Consider the following 16,235-nt stretch of genomic DNA (forward strand, 5'->3'; position numbering starts at 1 on the left):
CTAAACATACCTACCACCTAAAACCTACCTACCAACCTACCTACCTACTTAAAACCTACCTACATATATACCTTCCTAAAACGTACCTACCGACCTAAAACCTACCTACCGACTTAAAACCTACCTACCTACCAACACAAAACCTGCCTACTTACCTACATACCTACCTACCTACCTAAAATCGACCTACCAGCCTAAAACCAACCTACCTACCTACCTACTGCCGGCCTGCCTGCCTCCCTGCCTTCCTGTCTACCTACCTACCTACCTAAAACCTATCTACCTTGCTACCTACAAAGCTACCCACCTACCTACCTACCTACCTAAAACCTATCTACCTAGCTACCTACAAAGCTACCCACCTACCTACCTAACTACCTACCTACCTACGTAAGACCTATTTAGCTACCCACCAAGCTACCTACCTACCTAAAACAAGCCTACCTACCTACCTACCTACCTACCTACCTACCTATCTAAAACCTCCCTAAAAACTACCTACCTACCTACGCAAAACCTACCTACCTACCTACCTAAAACCTACCTACCTACCTGCCTACCTACGCACCTAGATGCTTACCTACCTACCTACCTACATGAAACCTACCTACCTACCTACTTTAAACCTACCTACCAACCTACCTACCTACCTACTTTAAACCTACCTACCTACCTACCTAACCTACCTACCTAAAACCTACCTACCTAGCTACCTACCAAGCTACCTACCTACCCATCTAAAACCTACCTAGCTACCTACGAGGCTACCTACTTAGCTAAAAACTACCTACCTACCTACCTACGTACCTTAAACCTACCTACCTACCTACACAAAACATACCTACATACCTATCAACCTAAAACCTACCTAGCTACCTACCAGGCTACCTACTTAGCTTACCTACTTAGGCTACCTACTTAGGCTACCTACTTAGGCTACCTTCTTAGCTACCTAAAAAGCTGTCCGGAGAAATTCTGGCGGTACTTAGGTGATCGTCCTAAAGACGTCCAACAGATATCAATTAACGGTTCTGTTACCGGCGACTCGGTCGCTATCGCTAACCATTTTAACCAATATTTTCGCTCCGTATTCTCTCCAATCCAAGACAGTACACCGTACAACATGCCCCTTCCAAATCTGTCCTCAGAATTTATAATCGTTGAGGGTGTTATTAACATGTTACTCAACCTAAAAATTAGATCTTCCGTTGGCCCCGACAACATACCCAATGCCTTTTTGCACCGATACGCTGAGCCGCTAGGCCATATTCTTACTCACCTTTTTAGGTTATCATTTGACTGTACCGAAATTCCTGACGACTGGCGCATGGCATGTGTCATTCCAATCTTCAAAAAAGGATACCGCCTCTTTGCTGACAATTACCGCCCTATCTCCCTGACTTCTAGCATCTGTAAACTCTTCGAACATGTAGTATCAAATTTTATTGTCTCGTTCTTAGAAGCCAACAATAATCTAACGCCTTTTCAGCACGGGTTCAGAAAACGCTTATCTACGCTAACCCAGTCAGTAACCACTATTCATGAACTTGCGTCTTCACTCGATAAGGCTGAACAAATCGACGTCATTTTTTTAGATTTCAGTAAAGCATTCGACCGTGTTCCTCACAGTAAACTGATCCTAAAGCTTCAAAAAATTGGCTTACCAATACCACTCATAAAATGGATCCAGTGCTATCTGTCTAACCGCAAGCAGTTTGTTAAAATCAATAGCTCTTTTTCCAATACTCTCCCTGTAACTTCCGGTGTTCCTCAGGGCAGTGTGCTGGGACCTGTACTCTTTTTATATTATATCAATGATATTCCTGACGTTATCCACGCATCGTCGATTGGTCTAAAGTTGTTTGCGGATGACTGTGTACTTTTCAAACGAATTTCATCCTCAAGTGACCAAGCTAACCTGCAATGTAACCTTGATGCTGTCTCTGAATGGTGTGCGAAATGGTCCATGGAACTTAACTGTGACAAATCTGTATTGCTCCAAGTAACTAACAAAAAAAATGCATTCACGTCTTCTTACAGGCTCAATAACCGCACGCTGAAACAAGAAGACGAATATAAATATCTAGGAGTTGCTATAACAAGCCCACTAACTTGGTCCAGTCACATTAACAAAATTTGCGCATCGGCCTCCAGAAAACTCGGGTTCCTCAGGCACAAACTAAAAGCTGCTCCTTCACATGTTAAATTGCTAGCTTATAATTCCATTGTTAGGCCTCAACTCGAGTACGCAAGCACAGCATGGGACCCATTCCTTAAAAAAGACATTCACAAATTAGAAATGGTGCAAAAAAAGGCGGTCCGGTTCATTTTTAACAGCTATCATAGCCGAGCTTCTCCATCGCTTCTCATGGCCAACAACAATATAATGACCCTGGAAAACAGGAGGCAGGTTGCACGACTAAGGTTTCTGTTTTTGCGTAATTCCCAGCAATTTAATGTTAATCCAGGACTTTATATTCAGCCCCGTTTATCTCGTTCAACTCGAAGCACCCATGAGCACAATCTAACTCCAATTTTTGCACGCACTAATCTTTTTAAGCACTCCTTCTTTCCCCGCACAATCGAGCAGTGGAATAAATTGCCTGTTAATGCGTTTTCGGCGCGTGATGTGTCGGACTTTGAAAAGCGTGTACTTTCTGCAATATTTTAAACATTCACTGTGCCGCTACTTTTCTTTGTGTACTGCTATCATTCCTGTTTTTTGTCAGTTTCTTATTTTTCCTTTCTGTTTTCTCACACTTGTTTGACTGTTTTCAGAAATATGTACCAATTTACCATGCGGATTGATGCTTTTTTATTAAAATAATCCCTGCCCACCTGCTTGGTCTTTGGACTGCAGTATGTCTAAATAAATAAATAAATAAATAAACTGCGTACCTACCTACCTACTTACCTTAAACCTACCTACACAAAACCTACCTACATACCTACCTACCTACCTAAAACCTACGTAGCTACCTAACCAAGCTAACTACCTACCTACCTACTTAAAACTTCCCTACCTACCTACCTACCTACCTACCTAAAACCTACCTAACTACCCAACTAAAACCTACCAACCTACCTACCCAAAACCTACCTACTTACCAACCTACCTACCTACCTAAAACCTACCTACCTGCCTAAAACATACCTTCCTACTTACCTACCTATCTAAAACCTACCTACCTGCCTAAAACCTACCTTCCTACCTACTTAGCTGCCTAAAACCTACCTACCTACCTATTTTAAACCGAGCTACCTACCTACCTACCTACCTAAAACCTACCTACCTCGCTACCTACCAAGCTACCTACCTAACTACCTACTTACAACCTACCAAGCTTCCTACCTACCTACCTACCTACCTAATAAAAACCTACCTACCTACCTACTTACCTGCCTACCTAAAACCTACCTACCCAAAACCTACCTACCTACACAAAACCTCCTTACTTAACTACCTACCTAAAACCTACCTACCTACCTAAAACCTACCTACCCAGTTACCAACCAAGCTACTTACCTACCTACCTCAAACCTACATACCTACCTACCTACCTACGTAAAACCTACCTATCCAAAACCTACCTACCTACCTACCTACCAACCTGCCTACCTACCTACCTACACTCATACCTACCTAGCTACCTACTACCTTCACACCTAACTACCTAACTACCTACCTGCCTACCTAACTGCCTGCCTGCCTGCCTGCCTACCTCCCTACCTACCTAAAGCCTACCTTCCTAGCTACCTACCTACCCACATAAGACCTACCTACCTACCCACCGAGCTACCTACCTGCCTACCTAAAACCTACCTAAAACCTACCTACCTACCTAAAACCTACATACCTTGCCATCTACCTAAAACCTACATACCTACCTACCTACCTAAAACCTGCCTACCTACCTACTTAAATCCTACCAACCTACCTACCCAAAACCTACATACCTAGTTACCTAACAAGATACCTACCTAGCTACCAACCGAACTACCTACCTACCTACTTTAAACCTACCTACCTAAAACCTACCTATTTACCTACCTACCGAAAACCTACCTACCTACCTACCTTAAACGTAACTACCTAAAACCTACCTATTTACCTACCTACCTACCTAACAACCTACCTAAATACCTACTTACCTATCAACCTAACTACCTACCTACCTATCTACACTCAAACCTCCCTAGCTACCTACCTACCTACATACCTAACTACCTACCTACCTACATCGCTACCTACCTACCTGCCTGCCTGCTGCCCTGCCTACCTGCCTGCCTACCTACCTACCTACCTACCTACCTCCCTACCTACCTACCTACCAACCTACCTACCTATCTACCTACCTACCTACCTAAAACCTACCTACCTAGCTACCCACCTACTTAAACCTACCTACCTACCTAACTACCTACCAGCCTAAAACCTACATACCTACCTAAACATACCTACCACCTAAAACCTACCTACCAACCTACCTACCTACTTAAAACCTACCTACCTACCTACCGACCTAAAACCTACCTACCTACGAACACAAAACCTACCTACCTACCTACAATCGACCTACCAGCCTAAAACCAACCTACCTACCTAACTATTGCCTGCCTGCCTGCCGCCCTGCCTTCCTGTCTACCTACCTACCTACCTACCTACCTACCTAAAACCTATCTACCTAGCTACCTACAAAGCTACCCACCTACCTACCTAACTACCTACCTACCTACCTAAGACCTACCTAGCTACCCACCAAGCTACCTACCTACCTACCTAAAACCTACCTACCTACCTACCTACCTACCTACCTACCTAACTACCTAAAACCTCCCTAAACCTACCTACCTACCTACCTACATAAAACCTACCTACCTACCTACTTTAAACCTACCTACCAACCTACCTACCTACCTACCTACCTAACCTACCTACCTAAAACCTACCTACCTAGCTACCTACCAAGCTACCTACCTACCCACCTAAAACCTACCTAGCTACCCACCAGGCTACCTACTTAGCTAAAAACTACCTACCTACCTTCCTGCGTACCTTAAACCTACCTACCTACTTACACAAAACCTACCTACATACCTACCTACCTATCAACCTAAAACGTACGTAGCTACCTAACCAAGCTACCTACCTACCTACCTACACAAAACCTACCTACCTACCTAAAACCTACCTATCTACCTAGAACCTTTCCTATATACCTACCTACCTAAAACCTACCTAACAACCCACCTACTTAAAACCTATCTACCTACCTACCTACCTATCTACCTACCTACCTATCTACCTACCTACCTACCTAACTACCTACCTACCTACCTACCTACCTACCTTCCTTACTTCCTACCTACCTAAACCTGCCTACCTAAAACCTACCTAGCTACCTACCAAGCTACCTACCTACCTACCTAAAACCTACCTACCTACCTATCTACCTTAAACCTACCTACCTACCTAAAATCCACCTACTTGCCTAAAACCTACCTACCTACCTACCTACCTAAAACCTACCTACCTACCTACCGACTACCTAAAACCTTCTATCTACCTAAAACCTACCTACCTACCAACCTAAAACCTACTTACCTACCCAAAACCTACCTACTTACCTACATACCTACCTACCTGTCTACCTGTCTAAAACCTAACTACCTTTCTACCTACCTTCCTATCCTAAACCTACCTACCTACCTATACACCTAAAACCTACCTAGCTCCCCACCAAGCTACCTACCTACCTACCTACCTAAAACCTACCTACCTAAAACCTACTTAACTAGCTACCTACTAAGCTACCTACCTACCTACCTAAAACCTACCTACCTACCTAAAACCTACCTACCTAGCTACCTACCAAGCTACCTACACACCTACCTACCTACCTCAAACCTACCTACCTTCCTACCTACCTACCAACCTACCTACCTACCTACCTACACTCATACCCACCTAGCTACCTACCTACCTACATACCTAACTACCTACTTACCTACCGGCCTACCTACCTGCTGCCTGCTTGCCGCCCTGCCTGCCTGTCTGCCTACCTACCTAGCTACCTACTTAGCTACCTACCTACCTACCTTCCACCTACCTAAAACCTACGTACCTACCCACCGACCCAAAATTTACCTACCTACCTACCTACCTACCTTAAACCTCCCTACCTACCTACCTAAAACCTACCTAGCTACTTACCTAATTACCCACCTACATGCCTCCCTGCCATCCTACCTACCTGTCTACCTACCTACCTACCTACCTAAAACCTACCTACCTACGAACCTATCAAAACCTACCTATCTACCTACCCAAAACCTACCTACCTACCTACATATCTACCTACCTACCTACCGAAAACCCACCTACCTAGCCACCTACCAAGCTACCTACCTACCTACCTACCTAAAACCTACCTAGCTACCTACCACGCTACCTACCTACCTACCTATCTACCTACCTAAAACCTACCTACCTACCTAAAACCTACCTAGCTACCTACCAAGCTACCTACCTACCTACCTATCTACCTACCTAAAACCTACCTACCTACCTAAAACCTTCCTACCTACCTACCTATCTACTTACCTAAAACCTACCTACCTATCTACCTAAAACCTACCTACCTACCTAAAACCTTCCTACCTACCTACCTACCTACCTACCTACCTACCTCCCTAAAACCTACCTACCTTCCTAAAATCTACCTACTTACCTAAAACCACCTACCTTCCTAAAACCTACCTACATAGTTACCTACCTACCTACCTACTTAAACCTACCTACCTACCTACCTACCTCTCCTAAACCTACCTACATACCAACCCAAAACCTACCTACCTACCTACCTAAGAGCTACCTAGCTACCCACCAAGCTACCTACCTATCTACCTACCTAAAACCTACCTACCTACCAACCTACCTAAAACATACCTAAAACCTTCCTACCTCCCTACCTACCTACCTAAAACCTACCTTCCTACCTATAACCTACCTACCTACCTACATTAAACCTACCTGCCTACCTACCTACCTACCTAAAACCTACCTACCTACGTACCTATCAACACCTACCCAAAACCTACCTACCTACCTGCCTATCTACCTACCTACCTACCCACCCTCCCACCCACCCATCCACCTACCTACCTACCTACCCACCCACTCACCCACCTACCTGCCTACCTACCTACCTAAAACCTACCTAGCCACCTACTTACGTACCTGAAACCTACATACCTAGCTACCTACCAAGCTACCAACCTACCTAAAACTTACCAAACTACCTACCTTCCTACCTACCTACCTAAAACCTACCTACATACCTACCTACCTAAATCCTACCTACCTAGCTACCTACCAAGCTACCTACCTACCTACCTACCTACCTAGTTAAAACCTACCTGCCCACCTACTTTAAAATAACCTACCTACCTACACAAAACCTACATACCTACCTACCTTCCTAAAACCTAACTACCTACCAACCTACCTAAAACCTACCTACCTACCTACACAAAACCTACCTACATACCTACCTTCCTAAATCCTACCTACCTACCTACCTAAAACCTACCTTACTACCTAAAACCTACCTATCTACCTTTCTACCTACATATCTACCCAACTACCTACCTACCTACCTTTCTACCTTCCTACATTCCTACCTACCTACCTACCTACTACCTACCATCTTACCTACCTACCTACATTATTTAAACCTACCTACATACCTAAAACCTACCTAGCTACCTACCAAGCTACCTACGTACCTACCTACCTGCATACCTACCTACCTAAATCTACCTACCTGCATAAAACCTACCTAACTACCTACCGACTTAAAACCTACCTACCTTCCTAAAACCTAACTACCTAAAACCTACCTACCTACCTATGTAAAACCTTCCTACCTACCTACCAACCCTTCCACCCACCCACCCACCTACCTATCCAACCACCCACCTACCTACCTACCTAAAACCTACCTAGCCACCGACCTACCTACCGAAAACCTACCTACCTAGCTACCTACCAAGCTACCTACCTAACTAAAACCTACCAAGCTACATACCTACCTACCTAAAACCTACCTACCTACCTACCCAAAACCTACCTTCCTACCTACCTACCTAAAACCTACCTACCTACCTAACTAATTACCTTCCTAAAACGTACCTACCTAGTTACCTACCCAGCTACCTACCTGCCTACCTACCTAAAACCTACCTAGCCACCGACCTACCTACCTAAAACCTACCTACCAAGCTACCTTACTACCTACCTACTTAAAACCTACCGGGCTACCTATCTACCTACCTACCTAAAACCTACCTACCTACCTACCTCTCCTAAACCTTCCTACCTACCAACCCAAAACCTACCTACCTACCTAAGAGCTACCTAGCTACCCACCAAGTTACCTACCTATCTACCTACTTAAAACCCACCTACCTACCCAAAAGCAACCTACCTACCAATCTACCTAAAACCTACCTACCTACCTACCTACCTAAAACCGACCTACCTACCCAAAATCTACGTACCTACTTACCTATCTAAAACTTTTCTGGCTACCCACCAAGCTACCTACCTACCTACCTATCTTACTAAAACCTACCTACTTACCTAAAACTTACCTACATACCTAAAACCTACGTACCTAGCTACCTACCAAGCTGCCTACCCACCTACCTACCTAAAACCTACCTAGCTACCTATCAAGCTACCTACCTACCTACATACCTACATAAACCTACCTACCTCCCTACACAAAACCTACCTACCTACCTACCTAAAACCTACCTACCTACCTACACAAAACCTACCTACCTACCTAAATCCTACCTACCTTAAACCTACCTACCTACCTAAAACCTACCTATCTACCTACATACCTACCTAACTACCTACCTACCTACCAACCTAGCTTTCTACCTTCCTAACTACCTATCAACATACCTAAAACCTACCTAGCTACCTACCAACCTAGCTTTCTACCTTCCTAACTACCTATCAACATACCTAAAACCTACCTAGCTACCTACCAAACTACCTACGTACATACCTACCTACCTACCTAAAATCTACCTACCTGCCTAAAACCTACCTACCTACCTACCTACCTTCCTAAAACCTACCGACCATCCTAAAACCTACCTACCTAATCTACCTACTTACCTACCTACCTTAAACCTACCGGACTACTTAAACCCTACCTACCTATGTAAAACCTTCCTACCTACCTACCCAAAACCTACCTACCTACCTACCCACCCTTCCACCCACCCAACAACCTACCCACCTACTCACCCACCCTCCTACCTACCTAAAACCTACCTAGCCACCGACCTACCTACCAAAACCTACTGACCTAGCTACCTACCAAGCTACCTACCTAACTAGAACCTACCAAGCTACCTACCTAACTAAAACCTACCAAGCTACCTACCGACCTAAAACCTACCTACCTACGAACACAAAACCTGCCTACTTACCTATATACCTACCTACCTACCTACAATCGACCTACCAGCCTAAAACCAACCTACCTACCTACCTATTGCCTGCCTGCCTGCCGCCCTGCCTTCCTGTCTACCTACCTACCTACCTACCTAAAACCTATCTACCTAGCTACCTACAAAGCTACCCACCTACCTACCTAACTACCTACCTACCTACCTAAGACCTACCTAGCTACCCACCAAGCTACCTACCTACCTACCTAAAACCTACCTACCTACCTACCTACCAACCTACCTAACTACCTAAAACCTCCCTAAACCTACCTACCTACCTACCTAAAACCTACCTACCTACCTACCTAAAACCTACCTACCTACCTACCTACCTACGCACCTAGATGCCTACCTACCTACCTACCTACATAAAACCTACCTACCTACTTACTTCAAACATACCTACCAACCTACCTACCTACCTAACCTACCTACCTAAAACCTACCTACCTAGCCACCTACCAAGCTACCTTCCTACCCACCTAAAACCTACCTAGCTACCCACCAGGTTACCTACTTAGCTAAAAACTACCTACCTACCTTCCTACATACCTTAAACCTACCTACCTACCTACACAAAACCTACCTACATACCTACCTACCTATCAACCTAAAACGTACGTAGCTACCTAACCAAGCTACCTACCTACCTACCTACACAAAACCTACCTACCTACCTAAAACCTACCTATCTACCTAGAACCTTTCCTATATACCTACCTACCTAAAACCTACCTAACAACCCACCTACTTAAAACCTATCTACCTACCTACCTACCTATCTACTTACCTACCTATCTACCTACCTACCTACCTAACTACCTAAATACCTACCTACCTACCTACCTACCTACCTACCTTCCTTACTTCCTACCTACCTACCTAAACCTGCCTACCTAAAACCTACCGAGCTACCTACCAAGCTACCTACCTACCTACCTAAAACCTACCTACCTACCTACCTATCTACCTTAAACCTACCTACCTACCTAAAATCCACCTACTTGCCTAAAACCTACCTACCTACCTACCTACCTAAAACCTACGTACCTACCTACCGACTACCTAAAACCTTCTACCTACCTAAAACCAACCTACCTACCAACCTAAAACCTACTTACCTACCCAAAACCTACCTACTTACCTACATACCTACCTACCTGTCTACCTGTCTAAAACCTAACTACCTATACCTAAAACCTACCTAGCTACCCACCAAGCTACCTACCTACCTACCTACCTAAAACCTACCTACCTAAAACCTACCTACCTACCTAAAACCTACCTACCTACCTAAAACCTACCTACCTAGCTACCTACCAAGCTACCTACACACCTACCTACCTACCTCAAACCTACCTACCTTCCTACCTACCTACCAACCTACCTACCTACCTACCTACACTCATACCCACCTAGCTACCTACCTACCTACATACCTAACTACCTACTTACCTACCGGCCTACCTACCTGCTGCCTGCTTGCCGCCCTGCCTGCCTGTCTGCCTACCTACCTAGCTACCTACTTAGCTACCTACCTACCTACCTTCCACCTACCTAAAACCTACCTACCTACCCACCTACCCAAAATTTACCTACCTACCTACCTACCTACCTACCTTAAACCTGCCTACCTACCTACCTACCTAAAACCTACCTGGCTACTTACCTACTTACCCACCTACATGCCTCCCTGCCATCCTACCTACCTGCCTACCTACCTACCTACCTACCTAAAACCTACCTACCTATGTACCTATCAAAACCTACCTATCTTCCTACCCAAAATGACCTACCTACCTACATATCTACCTACCTACCTACCGAAAACCCACCTACCTAGCCACCTACCAAGCTACCTACCTACCTACCTACCTAAAACCTACCTAGCTACCTACCAAGCTACCTACCTACCTACCTATCTACGTACCTAAAACCTACCTACCTACCTAAAACCTTCCTACCTACCTACCTATCTACTTACCTAAAACCTACCTACCAATCTACCTAAAACCTACCTACCTACCTAAAACCTTCCTACCTACCTACCTAAAACCTACCTACCTACCTACGCAAAACCTACCTACATACGTACCTACCTACCTACCTCCCTAAAACCTACCTACCTTCCTAAAATCTACCTACTTACCTAAAACCCACTACCTACCTAAAACCTACCTAACTAGCTACCCAAAACCTACCTACCACCTACCTTCCTAAAACCTACCTACATAGTTACCTACCTACCTACCTACTTAAACCTACCCACTTACCTACCTACCTCTCCTAAACCTACCTACATACCAACCCAAAACCTACCTACCTACCTACCTAAGAGCTTCCTAGCTACCCACCAAGCTACCTACCTATCTACCTACCTAAATCCTACCTACCCACCAACCTACCTAAAACATACCTAAAACCTTCCTACCTCCCTACCTACCTACCTAAAACCTACCTTCCTACCTATAACCTACCTACCTACCTACATTAAACCTACCTGCCTACCTACCTACCTACCTAAAACCTACCTACCTACGTACCTATCAACACCTACCCAAAACCTACCTACGTACCTGCCTATCTACCTACCTACCTACCGAAAACCTACCTACCTAGCTACCTACCAAGCTACCTACCTACCTACCTATCTACCTACCTCGAACCTACCTGCCTACCTATCTACCTAAAACCTACCTACCTACCCAAAACCTACCTACTGACCTACCTACCTAAAATCTACCTACCTGCCTAAAACCTACCCACCTACCTACCTACCTACCTACCCTAAACCCACCTACCTACCTACCCAAAACCTACCTACCTACCTACCTACCTACCTACCCACCCTCCCACCCACCCATCCACCTACCTACCTACCTACCCACCCACTCACCCACCTACCTGCCTACCTACCTACCTAAAACCTACCTAGCCACCTACTTACGTACCTAAAACCTACATACCTAGCTACCTACCAAGCTACCAACCTACCTAAAACTTACCAAACTACCTACCTTCCTACCTACCTACCTAAAACCTACCTACATACCTACCTACCTAAAACCTACCTACCTAGCTGCCTACCAAGCTACCTACCTACCTACCTACCTACCTAGTTAAAACCTACCTGCCCACCTACTTTAAAATAACCTACCTACCTGCACAAAACCTACATACCTACCTACCTTCCTAAAACCTAACTACCTACCAACCTACCTAAAACCTACCTACCTACCTACACAAAACCTACCTACATACCTACCTTCCTAAATCCTACCTACCTACCTACCTAAAACCTACCTTACTACCTAAAACCTACCTATCTACCTTTCTACCTACATATCTACCGAACTACCTACCTACCTACCTACCTACCTACCTACCTACCTACCTACCTACCTTTCTACCCTCCTACATTCCTACCTACCTACCTATCTACTACCTACCATCTTACCTACCTACCTACATTATTTAAACCTACCTACATACCTAAAACCTACCTAGCTACCTACCGAAATTAAAACCAACCTACCTTCCTAAAACCTAACTACCTAAAACCTACCTACCTACCTATGTAAAACCTTCCTACCTACCTACCTACCTACCCACCCTTCCACCCACCCACCCACCTACCTACCCAACCACCCACCGACCTACCTACCTAAAACCTACCTACCTAGCTACCTACCAAGCTACCTACCTAAAACCTACCAAGCTACCTACCTACCTACCTAAAACCTACCTACCTACCTACCTACCCAAAACCTACCTTCCTACCTACCTACCTAAAACCTACCTACCTACTTTACTACCTACCTTCCTAAAACGTACCTACCTAGTTACCTACCCAGCTACCTACCTACCTACCTACCTAAAACCTACCTAGCCACCGACCTACCTACCTAAAACCTACCTACCAAGCTACCTTACTACCTACCTACTTAAAACCTACCGGGCTACCTATCTACCTACCTACCTAAAACCTACCTACCTACCTACCTCTCCTAAACCTACCTTCCTACCAACCCAAAACCTACCTACCTACCTAAGAGCTACCTAGCTACCCACCAAGTTACCTACCTATCTACCTACTTAAAATCCACCTACCTACCCAAAAGCAACCTACCTACCAATCTACCTAAAACCTACCTACCTACCTACCTACCTAAAACCGACCTACCTACCTAAAACCTACCTATCTACCTACCTACCCAAAACCTACGTACCTACTTACCTATCTAAAACTTTTCTAGCTACCCACCAAGCTACCTACCTACCTACCTATCTTACTAAAACCTACCTACTTACCTAAAACTTACCTACATACCTAAAACCTACGTACCTAGCTACCTACCAAGCTGCCTACCCACCTGCCTACCTAAAACCTACCTAGCTACCTATCAAGCTACCTACCTACCTACATACCTACATAAACCTACCTAACTCCCTACACAAAACCTACCTACCTACCTACCTAAAACCTACCTACCTACACAAAACCTACCTACCCACCTACCTACCCAAATCCTACCTACCTTAAACCTACCTACCTACCTAAAACCTACCTATCTACCTACATACCTACCTAACTACCTACCTACCTACCTACCTACCTACCTACCAACCTAGATTTCTACCTTCCTAACTACCTACCTACATACCTAAAACCTACCTAGCTACCTACCAAACTACCTACGTACATACCTACCTACCTACCTAAAATCTACCAACCTGCCTAAAACCTACCTACCTACCTACCTACCTTCCTAAAACCTACCGACCATCCTAAAACCTTCCTACCTAACCTACCTACCTACCTACCTACCTTAAACCTACCGGACTACTTAAACCCTACCTACCTATGTAAAACCTTCCTACCTACCTACCCAAAACCTACCTACCTACCTACCCACCCTTCCACCCACCCACCCACCAACCTACCCACCCACTCACCCACCCTCCTACCTACCTAAAACCTACCTAGCCACCGACCTACCTACCAAAACCTACTAACCTAGCTACCTACCAAGCTACCTACCTAACTATAACCTACCAAGCTACCTACCTACCTACCTACCTAAAACCTACCTACCTACCTACCTACCTACCTACTCAAAACCTACCTTCCTACCTACCTACCTAAAACCTACCTACCTACCTACCTACCTACCTACCTACCTTCCTAAAACCTACCTACCTAGTTACCTACCCAGCTATCTACCTACCTACCTACCTACCCACCTAAAACCTGCCAAGCTACCTACTTACCTTGAACCTACCGACCAACCTAAAACCTAACTACCTATCTACCTACCTAAAACCTACCTAGCCACCGATCTACCTACCTAAAACCTACCTACCAAGCTACCTACCTACCTACCTACTTAAAACCTACCTAGCGACCTACCTACCTACCTACCTTTAACATACCTACCTACCTACCTACCTACCTCTCCTAAACCTACCTACCTACCTACATAAGAGCTACCATGCTACCCACCAAGCTACCTACCTATCTACCTACCTAAAACCTACCTACCTACCTACCCACCTACCTACCTACCACCCTGCCTTCCTGCCTATCGACCAACCTACCTACCTAAAACCTATCTACCTAGCTACCTACTAAGCTACCCACCTACCTACCTACCTTAGACCTACCTAGCTACCCACCAGGCTACCCACTTACCTACCTAAAACCTACCTACCAACTTACCTACCTACTTAAAACCTACCTACCTACCTACCTACCTAAAACCTCCTACCTACCTAAAACCTACCTACCTACCTACCTAAAACCTACCTACCTACCTACCCAAATCCTACCTACATACCTACCTACCTACCCACCTACCTAGCTGCCTAAAACCTTCCTACCTACCTACCTACCTAAAACCTACCTAGCTACCCACCAAGCTACCTACCTACCTACATACCTAAAACCTACCTACTTACCTACCTACTTAAAACCTACCTACATACCTAAAACCTACCTACCTAGCTACCTACCAAGCTACCTACCAAGCTACCTACCCACCTACCGACCTACCTCAAACTTACCTATTGCCCACCAACCTACCTACCTACTTACCTACCTACCTACACTCATACCTAACCTAGCTACCTGCCTACCTACATACCTAACTACCTACCTTCCTACCTACCTACCTGCCTAAGACCTACCTAGCTACCCACCGAGCTACCTACCTACCTTCTCGGGCTGTAGCCAGAAATTTTGCTCGGGGGGGCTGAGACTGCACCTCGACCTCCTCCATATGATTTTTCAAGGGATGAAAAATATGTTTTTGTTTTTTTGTTTAGGTACACTAAGGGCCCCGAAGTGCATTACATATATCGGATCGAAAAAGAAAAAATATACATAGGATCAGTGTACAAAAAAAACCATGGTAAGAAATTATACACATATAAGGCAATAACACAATTTGTACACTCACTAGTTGCTATCAGCAATAGCAAAGTGGACAGAGTATGTTATAACATAGACAAGGCAATAGAAGCTCATTTACCACTTGGTTTCCGAATTGATAAAGTCCAGTTCCATCTATTCGCGTGAGGTACTCATTTTGAAGATATGATAAATATGTATAATAAGTATTTATGTATATTATACATAATAAATACAAATATATTAACTGACAATAATGTATGTTACACGTTGGGGACGAATTATTGAACCC

This window comes from Haemaphysalis longicornis, unplaced genomic scaffold (genome assembly GCF_048455015.1).
Source record: "Haemaphysalis longicornis isolate Haplotype H1 unplaced genomic scaffold, Haemaphysalis longicornis Haplotype H1 scaffold_30, whole genome shotgun sequence".
Lineage (NCBI taxonomy): Eukaryota > Metazoa > Arthropoda > Arachnida > Ixodida > Ixodidae > Haemaphysalis > Haemaphysalis longicornis.